Source organism: Psittacula echo (assembly GCF_963264785.1).
Source record: "Psittacula echo genome assembly, chromosome: 6".
NCBI classification, from domain to species: domain Eukaryota; kingdom Metazoa; phylum Chordata; class Aves; order Psittaciformes; family Psittacidae; genus Psittacula; species Psittacula echo.
In genome coordinates this window covers 19,801,968-19,820,831 of record NC_137743.1, presented here as the reverse complement: position 1 = coordinate 19,820,831, position 18,864 = coordinate 19,801,968, and positions in this window count along the sequence as shown.

The window sequence follows — 18,864 nt, the reverse complement described above, 5'->3', positions numbered from 1 at the left end:
AATAGTCACAGAACAGAACAAAATATTTTGAATGAAGTGTAAAAGCAAAAAATAAAGAAAGAATGGGGACAGTTTTGGAGGGATGGAAGCTATTCCTGGACATTTCTCTAGTTCAGACAATAGGTTTTGAAAGAAACTAAAAGCAGGGAAATAAAATATTCAAACAAGTCAGAAGAAGCCACTTCCCCTTCCCAGTCTGAGATAGCGGAGGGTTTCCTCCTACAGTGTTTTTTTCTGACAATCCCAACTTTTTTGAAAACTTTTCCCAAAAGAATGCAATAAAGTTCCTGATTTGGGAATCAGACAGACTCAAAAAGACAGACTTTTTAAGTCAACATGAAACAAAACATGGCTTGAGCTCAGCTGCTGACTGATAAGTGCACTTCCCTAAATGACTTCCACCGCCAGCCTCTCCAGCACAACCACCCAGGGCCGGCACAGCTGCCCACCAGGCAGGACACATGGGAGCCCAAACAGCTCTGGTGTTCTCTCACCTCATGTCACCACTTCACTGGCACCATGCTGGGCGGCTGCCCACCTGGAAGAGACCCAGCTGGGCTATGGGTACCCATGCTGCCCAGGAAATGCAGCTTTCTTCACTTTGTCCCAGGGAAGCAATGAGGATGGACTGATGCTCCAGCTTGCTGGCTGATCAATGCCATCAGCATTTCAAAGGCGTCATCTGAAAACCAATACTCAGTCTTTAAAGAACTTTCGCTCCTGATTTCAGGCTTTAGCATGTCCAGAGGCACTGGCAGAAATCTGTAAAGGATGTGTGTTCACACTTCCCAACTCAGCGAACTGGTTTGTCCTACCATGGAGCCCAGCCTCCCAGGCACTGTTGTTCATGTATTGGAAAGTATTAATTCAAAAACTAATAACTTAAACCTACGGGGGGGATTTTCGTCCTGAAACACAAAAAGTGAGCTATAACTGCATGAGTTATTGCAATCTGGCATTCTGCAGCCAAAATGGTAATTAGGCATTCCTAGTGAGTCTGTGGCTACATTAACCCCTGGGGACCCATTCGTTGACTCCTTTGCATTACTAGCTGATAAATAACACACTTGGTCTTAAACAAGAGGGGAAGGGGCAGAGAAAGTGGTTACCTCAGGAGGTTACCCAAAGCCCTTCTGGATCATACAGGAGCCCATACCTGGTTCTGCTAGGTTTTGCTCATTCACTGCCATTCTTTTACTGTTCTTCCCACCACTGCCTTTCCTAGTTAAACTGACCCTTCTCAACAGGGCACTGCAGCAAGGGTTCCCATAAATCCAGCTCACCTTACCACATTTCCATTGTCTAGAAAAACATTTTCTGAGGAAATGTTACTCAGGCTTGTGCTGCTCAGGTCGAAGCCAGGTACTCGTATGATGCTAAGTCTTCCGTATGTCTTCACAAATGTCGTCTAAACTCCTGCATCCTATCAAGGGCTGACTACCACACCCAGAGATGGTGTGACTGCCTTGCCCATATCTCCTCTCTTGCACAGGACTTGCATGCTATTTGCAAACACCTTCCTTGAGTCATGTCAGTCCTCTGGCAGAGCTGAGCCCTGAACCTCTCCTGTCTGACTCCTACTGCAGGACCCTTGCATGTTGCAGTATCTGCTGAGGACTGTTGAGGCTCCTGGGCTGAGCCTCCTAAGGAGCTGTGAGGTGGGGGACGAAGGGAGGAAGAGCACAATACACCTTGGCTGAAGGTATGGCATGGAGCTGGAGCTGAAAATAGCTGGCTCGCTGTTGCATGTTCCTCCTGTGCCTGGTCTCCTTAGTTCAGATCATTTCTTCTGATTAAAAGAGACCTACTAAAGGACGAAGAAAAGAACATTCTTTTTTTTTCTGAGTTCTGCAATAAGGGGGTTCTGTAGATCCCCTTCTCATCCTCAGTTCCATCATTGGCTTTCATAAAAATACTGTGTCCTTGTAAGCCTGAGACCCTGCTAAAGGAGAGAAGAATAAAATCTGCTTGAAAAAGGCCAGTCACCTTCTATGTCGTAAAATGCAATGATCTTCTTAATCACTTTATGAAATATTTTTACAGAAAAACAGGCTGCAAAAATGGTCCAAAGAAGCGGCTGTTAGTGAAGGTGTTCGGATTTTTTTCTTTCAGCTGAATAAGGGGTAGCCCAAACATTTTTCTGTAGTGGGTCCATAAATAAAACTCAATTAGAGAAGAGGGAATAATGGAAGTGATCTTCTTATTCTCTTTTCAATTAAAGAAATATCAGAGGAACATGACTGCCAGTAATATTTTACCAAGCTTTAGGTGATCTTATAGCACCCTTAAAAAAACCACAGCAATAGGAAAAGGTATGCTCCTATTCTGTTATTCATGATCTAAATAAAATGATAGAGGACTTCTAGTGACTTTAAGCAAGTTGCTAGGTCTCATGGTTCATTATTATGAAAATGGGCAACAGCTCAGCCCACCTTAGGAAAGGCTTTGTGAGGTTAAGTACAGCAAAGACCGTGAGGTATCAATATAGAGATGCTTAGTCACAAAGCACCAGACTTCACACTTCACCCTTCTCCCGGGGGTATCAGATATGGGAAAACACAGTCATCCTGAAAAGCCTACTTACATTCAGAGCATTCAAAGACCCATCCTTTTAAAATGTCATCATGCGGGTAAGGCATGTTTCATAGAGGCATTCTGAAACCAGGGGATGGTAGGCTTCTTTTTTTCCAGTTAATTTTTGCAACCATGAAGAATTGCAGGTAAGCTAAAACTGCTGTGCAGGCAGCAAAGTTGTGATGGCAGGTTTTCTATGTCTGTGTTAGCTGTCTAGGCAAGGAGCACCATGGGAAGACTGACAGACCTGCCTGTGTGCACTGGCTGGGCACGCAGCTGCTAACAAAAAGCATGGCTAACAATCCCATCCTGCTTGTTCTACCCTAGGGAGGGCTTTAATAAGATTCCTCTCCTTTCCTTCCTTACCCAGTGTTGTAATGATCATACAAACTTAACAACTTTGAGACTTCATCCCTTCTCTCCAGTCTGCTGAGAGGTTTGAAAGTTATTAGGGAGGGATTGAAAGGCAGATGGATAGATATGCTGATCCTGTAAAGCCTGGTTTCCTTAGGAAACTAAGTTAAGAAATGGAAGCTGCTATTCTCAGTGGTACTCTAATTTTGGCAGCTGAGATTTAAAAAACCCAGTGTTACAAGACTTGAGTGCTGGCAACTCTGCAGTAAGCAACCTATCCAGAAACCTCATCCTTTTATTTTTCTTCTGAATCACAGGTGTTGGGAGACACCTCAGCATCTGGGTGCCAAACTTGTGACAACTTAAAGCTGACCAAGCCTTGAATATTGAGCATAGGGCTCACACAACTGGTCCCCATCACACTCCTCAGAGTGCACGTGCAGCGCAAGCCCCAGCTCCTGCTCCACAGCCCTGACACTGGGAAGATTATGACCTCCTGGGTTTGCTGGCCAGCTCTTCTAGGTACCAGGACAGGGAGGGGGAGCAGCAGCTGCACTGCACAGCGGCAGATAGTTCCACATAGCAGATGCTTCCAAATAGTGGCTGGTACCATCAGAAAACCTGTCTAGCACAGAGTAAACTCTGAACACACTATGCTGGCTGCCTTTCTAACACCCAGCTAGCCACCCTGCAGTGCCGCAAGGATTCACATGTAGCATAGAACTCTGCCTATGCAAAAAGAGTATGTAGCTTTAGCTTTACAGGCCTTGTTTCCACCTTATCTCTTTTCCTCCAGCTTTTGAACATCACAAATTGAGTCTATATCTGCCTGCAATGATCCAGGACCTGGACCTGGCACACTTGGAGTTTAGCTCCTTGGGAGTTACCCCTCTATTCCCTCCAGAACCACCTTGGCTGACTGTGTGAATACCACCATCCTAACCTGAGGAGAGCATTAACCCAGAAGTGGGGGAGAAAAGAGGCCTTTTGACTGTGAATGCAGATGTCCTCTTTCTACCAGGAGAAGCTGCTGGCAGGGTCCTTCAAGAACTGCCTTATCCTGCTGTTCCTCTGAGGCTGCATGAATCCTTCCAGCCCAACTGACCTCCTGCACCTGACCCAAAGGTTCTCCTTTGGCATCAGAGACCTTGTGCACAGCACAGGCACTGCCACATTTCAGCACTTCCTCAGGTGGCAAACACCCTCAAGATGGTGTGCTGAGCACAAAAACTCTGTCTTCCTCATCACGGTGAAAGCCTGAGTGCCTGTATTGCTGCGTACCCTGGGCACAGTGCTTATGCTCCAGGTCCCAGGGAGTGCCTGGCACACATCTGCCTGAGCACACATGTGCTGGAGAGCAGCACGCACTCACATAGAAGCTCCAGGCAACAGCCAAAGTAAAGTGACAGCAAAAATTTGCTGGCAGAGCCCAAGGTTTGAAAGCTCTTTAGCAGAGGGGTTCTGCTAAAGCATTTTCACTCTTTTATACCCAGAAAACCTATTAGGAGCACGTAGAGCATAGACTGTCAATCTCAGTCACAGCATTCACAGAGGAAAAGTGAGACAGTAGGGATGGGGGATGATTAAAAGGATGAGAGACTATGTAGAGAAAATGGGGTCAGTAATCACTATGATCTGTGATGCATTGATTAATGATACTGAATAAAATCCCAAGGTTCCATTCTGTCCCATTCCACGGTGCAGAAAAATTCAGTGAATTAATGAAAAAAAAAAGGCAATATCCCATAAAATTATCCTTATAGAGATCTGGGCTGAACAAACATACATCCTCTTTATGTGCTTCCCACTACTGAGTGTTTTCACTCTAAGAGCAGCAAATTGGTACGCTGGATAAATTATATGAATGGATTCCTTCCTAAACTCACTGATACTGCCTGAAACTGAAGAATGCGTAACACCAAACTGCAAAACAGGATAACAAGCTCAGGAACAGCTCTCCAAAGGTATAGGTGGAATAGTTATGCTTTAGCTATGATTTATGGTTTTAGATTACAGTAGTTTGGATAGCAGAATTGAGAAGGCTGAATAACTTATTCTTCAGCTCTTACAACAAGGTTTACACCCTCTTGCATCTGCAAAGGGCACTGTAAAAGTGCTAAGAGCCAATAGCCCACATTTAAAACCTTTGTAGGATACCAGTTCTGTACCACTGTGCCAAAAAGCTCTTTCTGCACAGAGGCCAAATATTTTCCAATAAATTGCCCTCAAATTAGAGCTGAAAACAATTATGTTTCTTGAGAGAAAAAGCAATTAATTTTGCCATATTCAGCTGAAAACCTATTTTCACTTGCAGCCACATTTTTTTCCCAATTTTCCAACTGAAAAAAAAATTGCCCAAGGCAGACACTTCATACAAATTCTCCACGTAATTCCTCATGAGATTTCCAGGCAGCCCTAATACATGTCACATCCGTGATGTGTGCAGCACGCTTGTTTCCAGTGTCATCCCAGAGCACTATAGGACCCAGCTCATCATTCTGAAGCAATTTGAAAAGGAGGATGTCTTCTCTAATGTCCTACCCACTGCTCCCTGGAGCCTCTGGGACTGCCCAGTGACAGGAGCGTTGGCCTCACCTGTGCTGTCTCAGGAGACATGAAAGGATGGGAGCGCAAAGCCGTGCAGCCCAGGGCAAGTGGGTACTAATAGGTTATACAAAAGAAATGTTGCTGCCTCACTGGAACTTCAGAAGCGTAAAGAGAAGGTGTGGGAAGAGAAAAGTAAACACCCTCACTAGTCCCTCTTCTCAGCTTTGACAGCTTACTATAATAACAAACTGGGTTAACCTGTGGGCAACAGGCAATCCTGGTGCTTCAGGAACACTGTGCCTGTTGGCTCCCAAGATCAACTCTTTGCACCGTGCAGAGGTGAGTTAGTGTCCTGAAGTCTCATACCTTGTGATCATGTCACCATCAGAGTGAAAGCTGACTGTGGGATAAGCCAGACTTGTTGGAGAAACTTGACAGAGATTTCTGCCTCCCTCTCCCAAGCCTCTCCTTCGCATAGGTAGAGTGATAGTGGTACCTCACTGCACTGCCTGTCACCCTCCACTGACAGCCAAGAAGTGCTGCCCCCAAGGGATGGCCTGATCCTGAGTGATTTCTCCTGTGCGAGGCACCCATCCCCATCCCTCACACACTGCTCTCACACCCTTTCCTTGGGGAACACGCTGCCTCCGAAGGGAAACAAAAAAAAGCATTTCAAAGCATTTCTTTTACTCAAAGTGCTGAGTCCTGAGCAATTGCAGCTGCTCCTGTCCTTGCGTCAGGGCATGCTCCTAAACTAGATGCTGCCATTTAAGGCACAGAAGAAGTGTCTGGTGTAAGGCCATCCTCAGAAAGCCCTGATGCACAGCAAAACCTCTGCAGCAACAGCTATGAGTAGCAAAAGGGAAGTAAGTGCAGTAATTCCCTAGGGTGGATAGGTGATGTTTATTCAAGATCTATGATGGAAGCAAAGTGTGAAACAGCAGAGGCATTGGCAGGCTCTTTGAAGCAGCAGTGAATAGACAGCTCACAAGTCCCCATTGCCAAGCTACGCTATTGCCTCTGCATCTGCCTGTGGAAAGGCTGCTACAGACGTGGAGATACCCCTGCCTTCTCAGAAGCAAGGCTGTGTGGCACTGGGGTTCTAGTTTCTCTTTGCCCTGGAAGGATGATCTTCTGCTCTGACTCCCATGCAAGATGATCCATGAAACCATGAGGACATGTCTAAGGACTGCAGGCTCTGTCAGGGCAAGTCTTGAAGCCTCTTTCAACACCAGTACTTGTGCTATCTGCTCCTGCCTACCTCTGCACAAAGAAGTACATGGTAAAGTTTGCTGGGACCAATGGAAATCTAAGACCATCGCATCTAAATTTCAATAGACTGTTTTCCTCTCCTGTCTTTTCCCCTCACAAAGTTCCACCCTTTTGTGCCACTTTTGTCCCTCTCTGACCCCTTCCTTATCCTCTGGAAAATCATTGCTGTGCTTTCTCACATATCCACTAATATCACACCTTTCTCAAGCCTGTACTCCATATTCTCAGACTGACCTCCAGGAGGTCCTTATGGAAGCTTGCTTTGAAGTCCTGCCTGCAGACAACCCAGTGACTTGTAGAGGATATTTATGGTGCAGATGTCCCTAATGTGCCTATATTGTCAGATGACTCTTGGGCTGAGCTCCTCAGGGACTCAGTACCTGAGAGGCACTGTGTCCACAGGCACTCACAGCCATCAAAGACCTCGGTGGTCAAGCTGTTAGCAGGGTATGCATAAGATCAAATCTGACTTTCTCATAAGTTCACCTGCACAGCCATAGAGAACCCAAGGATCTAAGATAGCTTGCTGTGACTGCACAGGAGTTAGGTTTCTTGGTACGTTTGGGGCAGCATGAGCAAAGCTGAGGTTGAGATCCTTGTTGCCCCATTTAAAGGCAATCAAGCCTGATATGAGTGTAGTACAGCAGTGCAAGTGCCTTCACACACCACTGTGTGCTGGAGTCATCAAAAATCACACTGCTGATCTATAGCACCTACCTGAGCAATCCAGCAGCCAGCTAGTTAATGCAAGAAACCTTGCAACTCAGAGGCTTCCAGGAAGTTCCAAGTGTCTTGCAGGCTGTGTGGCTGCTCCTGGGGAGTGATCTATGCTCCACTGTGACCCTGGCCTTTTCCGTTCCACACTGCTGCTCTTTCAAGTTGCCCTAAGGAGGTCCTCCGTGCTGGCCTTTGAAGAGAGTGCTGTGCTGCCCAGGTGGGATCTGCTCCCTGGCAGTGATGGAGCAGCATATCAGGCAAACAGCAGATCCTACTGTGCAAGTCTCTGCTCTCAACTGCACTTCACGGTAGATCGAGCCGTCACCTACAGGCTGACAGGCTAAAGTGATTTATTGTGTTTTTTCACAAAAGACTGCTAGGTGCATTAATAGCACTTACAAGTACAGAACCCAGATGAGAGATACATAAGGATTTGCCCATTGTGGCTACGGAAACATTCCAAAATCTCTCTAGGCAAAATATTTCACACTGCCAGCTGATCTCCTTCATTCTCTGCCTTCCCTCCAGGGGAAGAGATATTTTCTGGCAGCATCTGCCTTTATTTTCTGATGTTTTTCCTTATTAGAGGCTGAGGCTCACTGAAAACACAGAGCATGTACTCATCTGGGCTTGTAATATTATAAGCTCAATTTGGTTGTGATACCCATGAGCAAAATGTTTGTACTTTCTCTTTCAGCAAGGCTATCCATGGGAAATTAAGTGCTGGGAAGCTCTCTGGGCACTGGCAGTTTGTTTCACATCTCTAAACTCCATCACTCAACAGAAAGATAGAAAAAATGAAGCAGATGGGCCAAGCAGGGATCCCTCTTAATTTTTTTTCCCTAAATTGCGTTTGGACAAAGCAGTTTTGGCCAGGACATACATGCACACTAGAAGTGGGCACCAAGTTTGTTCCCGAAAACCTAAAGGTCCCAGGAGAAACACCATTGCCGGAAGCAAGCTGCAGAGACCTGCTGCATATCTCATTGAATTTAATCCCATCTAAATCCTGGTGTACAGAAAACAGTGGGAGTTTGTCACTATTAGGGCTTAAATCTCTAGTCGCTGACGTTAAAAGCCAGGAAGAAAGTTTTGACATAACCTCTGAACTCTGAAGGGTTAAAGTTCAACTTGGATCAAAGGGGGGTTTCTAAAGAGCTCTATGCTGCACAAGGAGGGTAACATAAGGACGCCATGTACAAATTGCATTGCCTTTCAGGAATGCCTTGTTTTCTGTTATTGCTTTTGTCCTCAGATAGCAGATCCAGGGTCCCAAAGCAGAATATCGCACTAAAATACTAACAGAGGCTTTGCCAGCTCCAACTTAATGGCCAGTTCAGAAATCTCCTCCCATCTCAAGACAGGAAGGATTTGAAAGGGATTGTAAGTGAAATGGTGCCTACAAAGTGGGAAGTCCCAGAGACCTGTGATTTGTCATAATTAACTTATCCCCAGAACACACACTGGGAGGACAAAGCCACCGGGTGGGAGAATGAATATGGCAGCTTCAGTTGAACTCTTTGTGGCACCACTCTGATCCTCTTTCTAACACTGACTCCTTAACTCAACTGCCGGCTTCTTCATCCTATGGGAACCCTCCAGCTCTCAATTGTTTGAAAAACAAGGAGGATGCACTGAACGCAAGTGTAAGGTACTTCCCTCCAATCCAATATCCTTTCCAAAATGAAAGAGTAGAAATTAGATTTTCATTCTTACTGAATTACTGAAATAGTCTAAAGCTGGGGCACTTGTTCAAAAACCTGAGAAACCTAAAAGGGATAGTGAGCTCTAGATACCTCGGTTTCTGTGGTTTGAGGGTTGTTCAAATATTCATATGTCCTCAGCACCATCAAGAAGCCCTAATGGCTGAAGAAGCATCCCAGTCTGCAAGGAGCTGTACAGCTAGGTTTGGGGCTAAAAGTCTGACACATTTATTTGTCCTGAAGCTAAATGTTGCCTTTGAATCTAAGCGATATTATTATCTTGGAATCATAGAATCCTAGAATGGTTTGGGTTAGAAGGGACTTTCAAAGGTCATCTAGTCCAGCACCCCTGCAATGAACAGGGACATCTTCAACGAGATCAGGTTGCCCAGCACCACATCCAGCCTGGCCTTGAATGTTTCCAGGGATGATGCATCCGCCACCTCTCTGGGCAATTTGTGTCGGTATTTTACCACTCTCATTGTAAACATTTTTTCCCTCACATCTTGTCATTCCCAACAGGACACAACACAAAACCAGATCAAAATAGTGATGTTTTATACAGCAGTTTCCATCTTCTGCATATTTTACCAGTCAGCAGTTCCTAAAAACAATGTTTTTAGATGTCACCACTCCTCTGGAAATGTGCTCCATGAATGAATCACCAAAAGAAGGAGGAGGCTTGGATACCTGCACCGCAGAAGGATAAAGCGTGCATGCTCCAGGCTTCCCTGGGGATCACAGTATGCTGCCTGCCAGGTGGCTGTCTCTGCACATGGCCAGCCAGCACTTACTAGCTCCAGTTCAGGGCCAGCTCTCCAGGATCACAGCTGGCTAAATTACCACATTACTACTACATTACTACTCTGCGCTGAGGTTCTGGGGAGGCTTATTAGTGCTAGAAATAATCCAGCTGCATGTACTCCTGCCTCAGCATCACTGGCACAGGTTTTGTGCAGTCCCAAAAATGCCTCCAAAGACAGCTGACAGCTGGTTGCGCACACATGGACAATTTATACACATTATGATGCATACATTATGTTATTTATATAATAGTGCAAGTCAAATCAAGTGAAATAAAGTACAGTTTAATGTGCCATTATTTTTAAAATATTACTCAGAAAACCCTAAAGACAGATACTTGTATTCCTTTGTTAACACGTATGCGTTCCCCACCCATATCAGCATTCAGAAATCAGGGTAATGCAACACATGCTTAAACTAACCTTAGATACCACTTAAGAAATGTGCTAGCATTGCCAGGAGTCCTTGCCCTCAGGTTATCATCACCATATGGTACCTCCTGGCTGGTGGCTCTGCATGCCAGAAAGGATAGCAAAAAATCTTTTCAGAGTAATAGCACATAATAACAGCACTGTCCTTATGGCAATATAATCAGGTAAAGCTACTATAGTTTTACATGTCCTTTTTTTAAATCAAGCAAGCCTTGTTCAATCTTATTTTTAAATTGCTGCAAATTTTGGGGTGAAATTTCTTTTCAGGTGAGCTATGGCCAACAGATTAAGCATTTATTTGTCTTGCTTTCCCTTAGTCCCTCAATGCCAAATTGTTCTTGGAAACTGGCCATTCATACTCTTGCTTGAATTGCTTGAAGAGTGGGGACTCTGTTGCCTGTCTACTCCCAACATTGTCCTAGAAATTTAGGTCAATTTATATTGGAATATGAAACAGAAATATAAAAATATACAACACCAAGCCTATCACATCCTAAAGCCAGTAAGGAAATATAAATAAGGGAAAAAAATTAGCAATTAATCCCTTTAGAAAAAAGGGGAAAATTACGTCCTGATTTTGTTGCATCAGTATTATTAGAGCTGCAGTAGGATGACACTTGCTCAGCCTCTCCTGCCTGCAGCTCTCCTGGACTTAGCTGATGCAGATGGACAGCTGGACAGCTGGACAGAGGTTTGGGTTGATCAAGTAAGAAACTCTTCATTAGGGTTACAAATGAGTATGAACTTGCTAGAGTCTCAGCAGCAAAGAACAGATGAAAAGTGCCTGAAAGGAGAGAGACAAAAGATGGTGCAAAAGTATGTAATTGAGGGCTTTCTTAACACATTTAACAGGTCAAACAGCATTTCCTGCAAGGTGTGGACATTTGTTAAAAAATCTACAAAGAATAAAACAGCAGAAAAAGATGTTGTCTATATTTACATCCTATTCATTTACACAATATTTTTGGTACTTCATATCTAAACACTATGGAGCAGTGGCAGCCACAACTGAGTGCATTTACTGTAAAAAATAATGAAAACCATAGGAAGGGTGTAGACATGGAGGGTCCAGAAACTCAGGTGGCATCTTATGGCAGGCTGGAATAGGCTCCCTCTGTCTGCCCCAGGAGACACATCAGAGCATGCACATTGCAGAGCACACAGAACAGGCTGGAGGCATCACGCCTGAGCCGGAGACACCACTTCCCCTCATACAGGAGGTCTGTGTCATGCCTCTGGTCCTCAGGCAGCCTGGCTGATGTTACCCTCCTGGCTGGACTGCTGGAAGTCTCCAAGATGTGGGCAGGTTTGTCTGCTCCTGCACAGGTAGACTTTGGTGGAAAAGTTGGATGTATCCAAGAAACTCAGATGCAGGTTAGACAAACTTCTCTCATGAATAGTTAGAGCTGATCTCTCCAGAAAACACAGGGAGAGTCTGAATGAATTTATTTTTTTAATGAAAGGCCATACAAATCATCAGAGAGGAATCTCATCTCCTGTGCAGCATTACCACCATGCTTTTTATTTACTAATGGATTAAAATTATGCCAAGTTCTGAGCGCTCATTTGCTGTTCAGTTTTGCCCCACTATGTTTAGGCACAGACAAGAATGTATAGGGTGTGTGGGTGTGGTTTGACAACAGACTTTTTGCATTGCTTTTACAAACAGTCTCCTGATACCTTGCAGACCAGAGGCAGAGAAATACTGAACTAGATGATGCTTTGAGGTCCCTTTCCATCTTGCTGTTTATGAGCCCATCAATCTGCCACAACAGCTCAAATGCTTCATTTATTAATGTGGAGCACAGACTTTTGGCTGCGGTGGGTGCCCCACCATTTCAGGAGCTGTATAAACATCTGGCAGCTAATGGGGTCAAACCTTGCTCTTTCCTTATTAGCATTGCCCAGATTGGCAAGTACAATATCAATCTCATAGCCCTGTGCTGTCCCACTCAGATTGCATCTGGACCCATTGGAGAAAAGCGTTCTGCTTTGGAGATTCTTCCAAAACAAAAGTGCTCCCAGATGGGATGGGAGATAGCAGTCAGCTCTTTTCATACTGCTTTCGCTGCAGTAGCATTTTCACCATGCACATGACCAAGGCTGACCACAAAGTTCAAATCCAGAAGGCAATCTCCTTATGGGGATTTGGCCTCTGCTTCTTGAGCAACTTGCTATGAGCTTGGGATATAGGTCAAATACTTAATTTCCTACTTGGCCATGAAGCCTTCTACCAGCTTCTCTGATCCCCCTTGCTAGCAGAGAAACCATACAGCAAAAGGGCAATGGAGCTCCAGCTCCCCCTTGCCCAAGATGGGTTCAGCAGTCAGAGATGCCAAGGTTTACCCTTACCCTGCTGTGCTTTGTGTGTTTCCCAGTGATCCTGCTGAGAGTGATAGAGACAGGTTGCCAGTGTTCACCCTCAATTCTAAGCAGCTTCAAAAAGACATTATGTAGAAAAGAGTCCCTTCCCTCCTAAGGTTTGCCTCCCCTGCTAGGCACCTGTTATAATCTTTTTGAGAATTTATTAATAAAATAGGAATTAGGACATTTAGGCCTCTGATGTCTGAGGGACTTAAAGCAAGCTATCCCTTACAAAATCTTGAAATGGGCAGTTTTCCATTGCTTGAGTGGATGAAGTAATTGAGCAGAGGAGTTATATTAAATCCAGACACATTCAGTATTTAATGCCAATTAGTTTCTACTGACAAAGGAGGGATATAGTAGACATCTGGCTTATGTCGTGCCCTTCCTTTATCCCTTTCTGACAAGATGAAGGTGGAATGACCTTAAATAATGGCATTGCCCTGCTGTTACTTTTGCTATAGTTGGCACATCATATTTTTTTGGTTATTGATGGTTCACAGCTTTCATGTGTTGCAATCAAGGAGTTTTAAGGCTTTTCCCACCATCGGTATTGAATACAGCTTCCAGCTATCCCTTGCTATTTAATTCCAGATGGATCGAATCTTTAGTACCGCCCGCAGGCACATTACTAGCTAATGAGTTGCACTGCTCTGAGATCATCGCTACAAACATTATTTCCTTGGTAAATATTTTCGGTTCAGACCTGAGAAACGGCAGAGGTACATGAAGTCAAGATTTATAATCTGGCAAGACGCTTGAAAGCTGAGTTGCAAATAACAATGGTTACATTTGTAGTCTCTGTTTACAGTTTTCTTCCTGCAAATATGTTGAGGCTTAAATCAAACAATCAGCCTTGCCACAATGCTGGCAAATTCCCATGTTAACTGCACAGAGATGCACGTCTCAGGGACTTCTATTACTTTCTCTGTTATGGTATCTCAGAATGCACTCACGAATGCACTAATCCTAGCAACCACCCTGGCAGAGAAGTGAAATTGTTTCTCTTTCACAAATGCAAATGTTGATGAAAAGGAAAGGACCAAAGTGTCAGAAATTCTTAGAGCCTAAAAATACCTCCAAATGCTTAGTGATATTTTTCAGAAGCTCCTAATCCAGCTCAAGGCTGGGTACCACCATGGGGAGGCTAAGCAGCTCTCAGTTTCTTCCTTATCCTGAGACTGGTCCCTTGGGGGGGGAGCACACAGCCCTTTCAATCACCCTTCCCAGTAAACCTGCACCTGCTTTTTTTTGATGCCTGCTGAGGCATTCTTATAGATTCTATCAGGCAGGAGTCTACTTCTGCAGCTCCTTTGAAAAGCTGAACTAATGGCCCCAGTCCTCAGAGGCCTTTAAATACTTCATTAAGCAATTGATGTCCTGCCCACGGTTGTTCAGAGATACAATGACAGAAGCAGGAGCCCAGCTTGGGTCCTCCACCTCTCAGCTGGCTGACTGTACTCTGTTGGCAGCCTCCCACTGGCTTAAAGCCAAAGAAAGAGCCTCTAGTTCAAGGTATGCTTTTGGCATTGTGCAATGCTATCTACATTAGCTAGCCTTAGGTAAAGTTCTGATTCTTTTACTCAAAGAAGTTATCTCAATGGAATCATGAGGCCAGAATCTGATCTCAGTTAACCCAGGATCACTTTAGCAGTGCTGAGGGTTATTCTAGTTTTAGTCTGAAGACACATTTTGTATGTGTGTATTGTTTGTATGGCATTACATCAGATTTCTACAACCAGATCCCAGTGCGAAAAGACTGATCCAGAACAGTGGCAGGATATTGTCGAAAAAGAGCTGAAAAGAATTAAAGCAAATAAATATGAAAATTAATTTGATAAACAAAACCATAAAAAAATGCCCCATGCAAAACCTCTTACAAAACACGTTTAATTGAATGCATACTTAGAAAAGTGACGGTTTTCAAGTAATTAAAACACATGCAGAAAGAATCAGATGACCTCAGGAAAGGTCAGAAGAAGAGAAGAATGGGACAAAAATGCTTCACAGAAATTTGTACACATAGGGATTAAGCTCAAGAATTCACCTTTAGCAGGCAGTCCATCACTGGGAACTAAAGAAGCTCTGCAGCTCTGACGCAGGATGTCTCAGAGTCACCACTACAATACTGACAGAGGAAAGCAGAAGTTTGCTGAGGTTACATGAGGACAGGTATTTCCATGTGAAGAGGGAAATATTCCTGCCAGAAAGCAGAGGTGTAATAAGATCTTGTCTTCGTACTTCTGGCCATCTGTAATCCGTGTTAGGAATCAGGCATTCTAAGTGCAGCAAAATTGAAAAGCTACTTTAAGACTGAGTTTAATGTGTTCAAACAAATACTGGGGTTAGAGAGCAAATGCCTGTGATAGTAGGAAAGTGGAGTGGTTGAGTCATCTGGCCCTACCAGCACTGTGCTCCTACCACATTCGACTCTTTGATACACCAAATGTTGTTCCCACTAGAGGTTTTGTCATATCAAAGCCATCAGCACTTCTCTGTCCACAGAAAATTAACATTTTGAGGGTTCAGATTACATCTCTGGGGACTTCTCATTCCACAAAAATGTTAATTCTTGTGACTTTTCCTTCCTCTTAGTCCTTTTCCTTCTTTCATTCTTGCCTCAAGATAAAAGAAGCTAAAATATCCACATTTCCCATAGGACAGAGATTCAATGCTTCCACATGTCTCTCATTAACATTTGTGCACACTAACACAGCTCTGCATCTTCCTAATAGTCTCTGGCAGGAATGATAACAGGTCACTGAGATCTGGCTCTGTCTGATGGTTGTGGACTTGTCCAGGATGGGAACAGAAGTAAAAGATCCTCCTGCTGCTTTCTTATTTACCCTTGCAGAGTGAAAGGAAGCTCTCGATCTGTTTCCTACTCCACCAACATTGTCAGGAAAGGGAGTCAGGTAGGATTTGAACAACCTGACCTTTTGGACGGAAGTTGGCTTCTTTAGCTCATAACGGTACAGCTCCTTGAGAAATTCAGCTTTGCTCCACCAGTGCTTGCCAGTGGCTGAAAGTCACCCAGAAAGTGACACCTGGAAAACTTCTCCAGCCTTTTGTGAGAACAAGTGCTCACTTTCAAGTCAGACCCTACAGTAGGGGCAGAAAGGATGGACCTGGAAGATTGTGTTGGTACCTGTGAGGAGGGCTGAAGCTATCCCTTTGACAAAAAGGTCTTTGCTTGGCTGCTTTTATCCCCCTGTCTTCAATCAAGAGGCAACAGTAGAGCTGAATCCCCACTAACACTTTTCATCAAATTTCAAGTGCTTTTCATCACTTCTCTACCCAGTCAATACCAGCGCCTTGCCTACTGCAAAGGAAATATCCCCTGGAACAGATATGCGTTTCCAATGTTATGGGACTACTCTGGGATTATGATGGGATTATTCTGCATCTAGTGGTTTTATTAAATGTCATATGATAGCCAGGGAAACCCTGAGGAACAGGATAATACTGGCCCACAGTTTTGAATTTCACCTGGATCTGAGTCAATTGCTATAGTATGCAAATGAAGCAGGCAATGGATTAAAGCCATTAAATCTAAGCCTGGGATATTCTAGGATAAACTACCCAAACTTAAACAGGGGAAGTTTAGATTGGATATAAGGAAGAAGTTCTTTACTGAGAGGGTGGTGAGGCACTGGAATGGGTTGCCCAGGGAGGTTGTGAATGCTCCATCCTTGGCGGTGTTCAAGGCCAGGTTGGACAGAGCCTTGGGTGACATGGTTTAGTGTGGGGTGTCCCTGCCCATGGCAGGGGGGTTGGAACTTGATGATCTTAAGGTCCTTTCCAACCCTAACTATTCTATGATTCTATGATTCCCTGTTCCAGAAGAAATCCTGTTTACTCAGCAGTTTCATTAATGGAGAAAAGTTACCTTGCCTAGAGTTAGTGGAGATATTTCCAAAGTGGCCACTTCCATCAAAATGATCTTTCTGGAGAGGTCTTGCAGAAGTGACTGGGCAGACCATAAGTGCTCCCATGGGTGTAATTCCTGGCAACGACCTGTTGCGATGGAGTATGACACATGGTGGGGCTCTTCAGTCAGTCCTACCCAGCTCTGGGAGAACTAAAGCCTCCAAACCTACTGATTGGATCTCATGGGCTGTTATATTTTATAATGCTGCATCTCCACTTTTTCCAATCAAAACCCACCTATCCTCTTGGAAATTAACCGTGGGGCCATCTTGTGCAGTGCTGCCACAGGGGCTATAATTCACAAACAGTTTAAAAAGAGTGCTTCAGTTTGAATATTTATTTACAATATAATTTTACAATGCAAATATATGCCCCTGTAAATAAATGCTCCTTTCTGTTAGATTTATAATTCTTCTTGCAAAGCTGTTCCCATGTCCTGTAGATCACCACTGAGCCACAGACCTCTGCCAGAAAACCCCAGTTTCCATGACACTTCTCTAAAAAAAAGCCTACAGAACTCCAAGTGTTTGGAGTTTACTTGTGTTTTTTCCTTTGCCTTTTTTTTCTTTCCTTAAATGTAGCAAATTCCACTTTGGAAAAAGCTGAAAAACTTCTCAAAAGTCACATTCTTAATGATGGGTACAAAAAAGAAATTATCAGAAGAAACTAGTATTCTTCTGCATTTTGTCTGAATGAGACTAACCACATACATCAACAACAATTTCCACTAGATATTCATTAGCATCCCTAATATGTACAGAGCCATATTTCTTTGCATTTTTTTTTTCCCCATTTCCTGTTAATTCTTTTCCTAGTACAGACTCTCGTCTTGCAAAAGGAGTCCATGTATACAATCCTGGGACAATGTTCAGGCCATAACGGTCTGTTTGACAAGGGCTTTTCTCAGGGTGACAATCTTCAGCTGCAGTCTCTTCATGACGGGTCTGGAAATGATCTGAGAAGAAGCAAGAAAAGAGGTGACAAAGTTTGACAAGGATACAGGGATTCTCACAGACTGAGAAAAGGTGCAGGAGGAGCCCAGGTTACTGAGCAGTGGGGAGATGAACAAGGGAAGCTCTATTTGCAAATTTAATGCTAATAAGTACAAAGTTGTGTTCATGGGAAAGAAACAACTTTAACTCACCGTACAGAATAATGGGCTAGGCTATAAGTCAGGTTCTGTCACTCCTAGAAAAGAAATCCTGTATTAATTATGTAGTCTGTGGAAACAGCCGCCTACCTGGTACTGATCAGAAAGCATGATGAGCCTTCAAGTGTTGTTCCACATTGTGTCCAGTAAATCTGAATAGGGTGGCTGCTGAAAAGGCAGTTGTCCTGTTCCCTTTGCTGTGTGCTCTCTCCTTCTCCTTTGCACATCCCTTTGGCTCATTTGCCTCCTCAGCAAGCAAACTTAACCAGAAGAAGCCCATCTATTTGTACCATTTGTATCAAACTTACTCAGAAGAAGGAACAGCTATTTGCAGTATAGGTGTTATAAATTCTGCAGTTTGAATGCAACTTGTTTCACAGGAATATGTTAAACAAGGTGTCTTTACTGTGCACTGGAGATCTGCAGTGAGGACATGCCCAGCATGGTCAATACATAACATGGATGCTTAAGCCCCAGGAATAACACCCCTCTCCTGCACCCCTGCTTTCACCAGGATTTCCATTGCACACCAGCCACTGGCACCACATGCCCCATGTCAGTCACTGTCCCTGGTTCTCACAGCATGGCCTCTGCAGGTCTGCCCTGCACTGCATAGTGGGGATTTGGCCCGTGGAGAGTCTCAGTGGTCTGACAAGTGGGACACAGTAGTTTGCATGCCCTGGGCAGAGCAGAAGGACTTGTGCAGATTTGGGGTCTGCCTGCAATCAGCTGCTGCTTGGCAGCTGTTCCTAGCTCCTCTGCAATTGGATTTGTCAAAGGAAGAGGTTAAACATGGTCAATGACCTTCACTCCCAACCTGGATTGTCCCCAGATGGAACATGCAGCAGCATCCTATCCCACTTCCCCATCTCCTGGGACCCACCTTCCCTGCTAGCCTGGACCCCTTGTGCCCATCCCACCCTCCTTTCCCTGCTCCATCACCCTGCTCTTCAGCCTGTTCTGAATCTGTGTGCCCTGCGAATGTTTTCCTCCTGCTCGCACTGCCTTGCCACACACT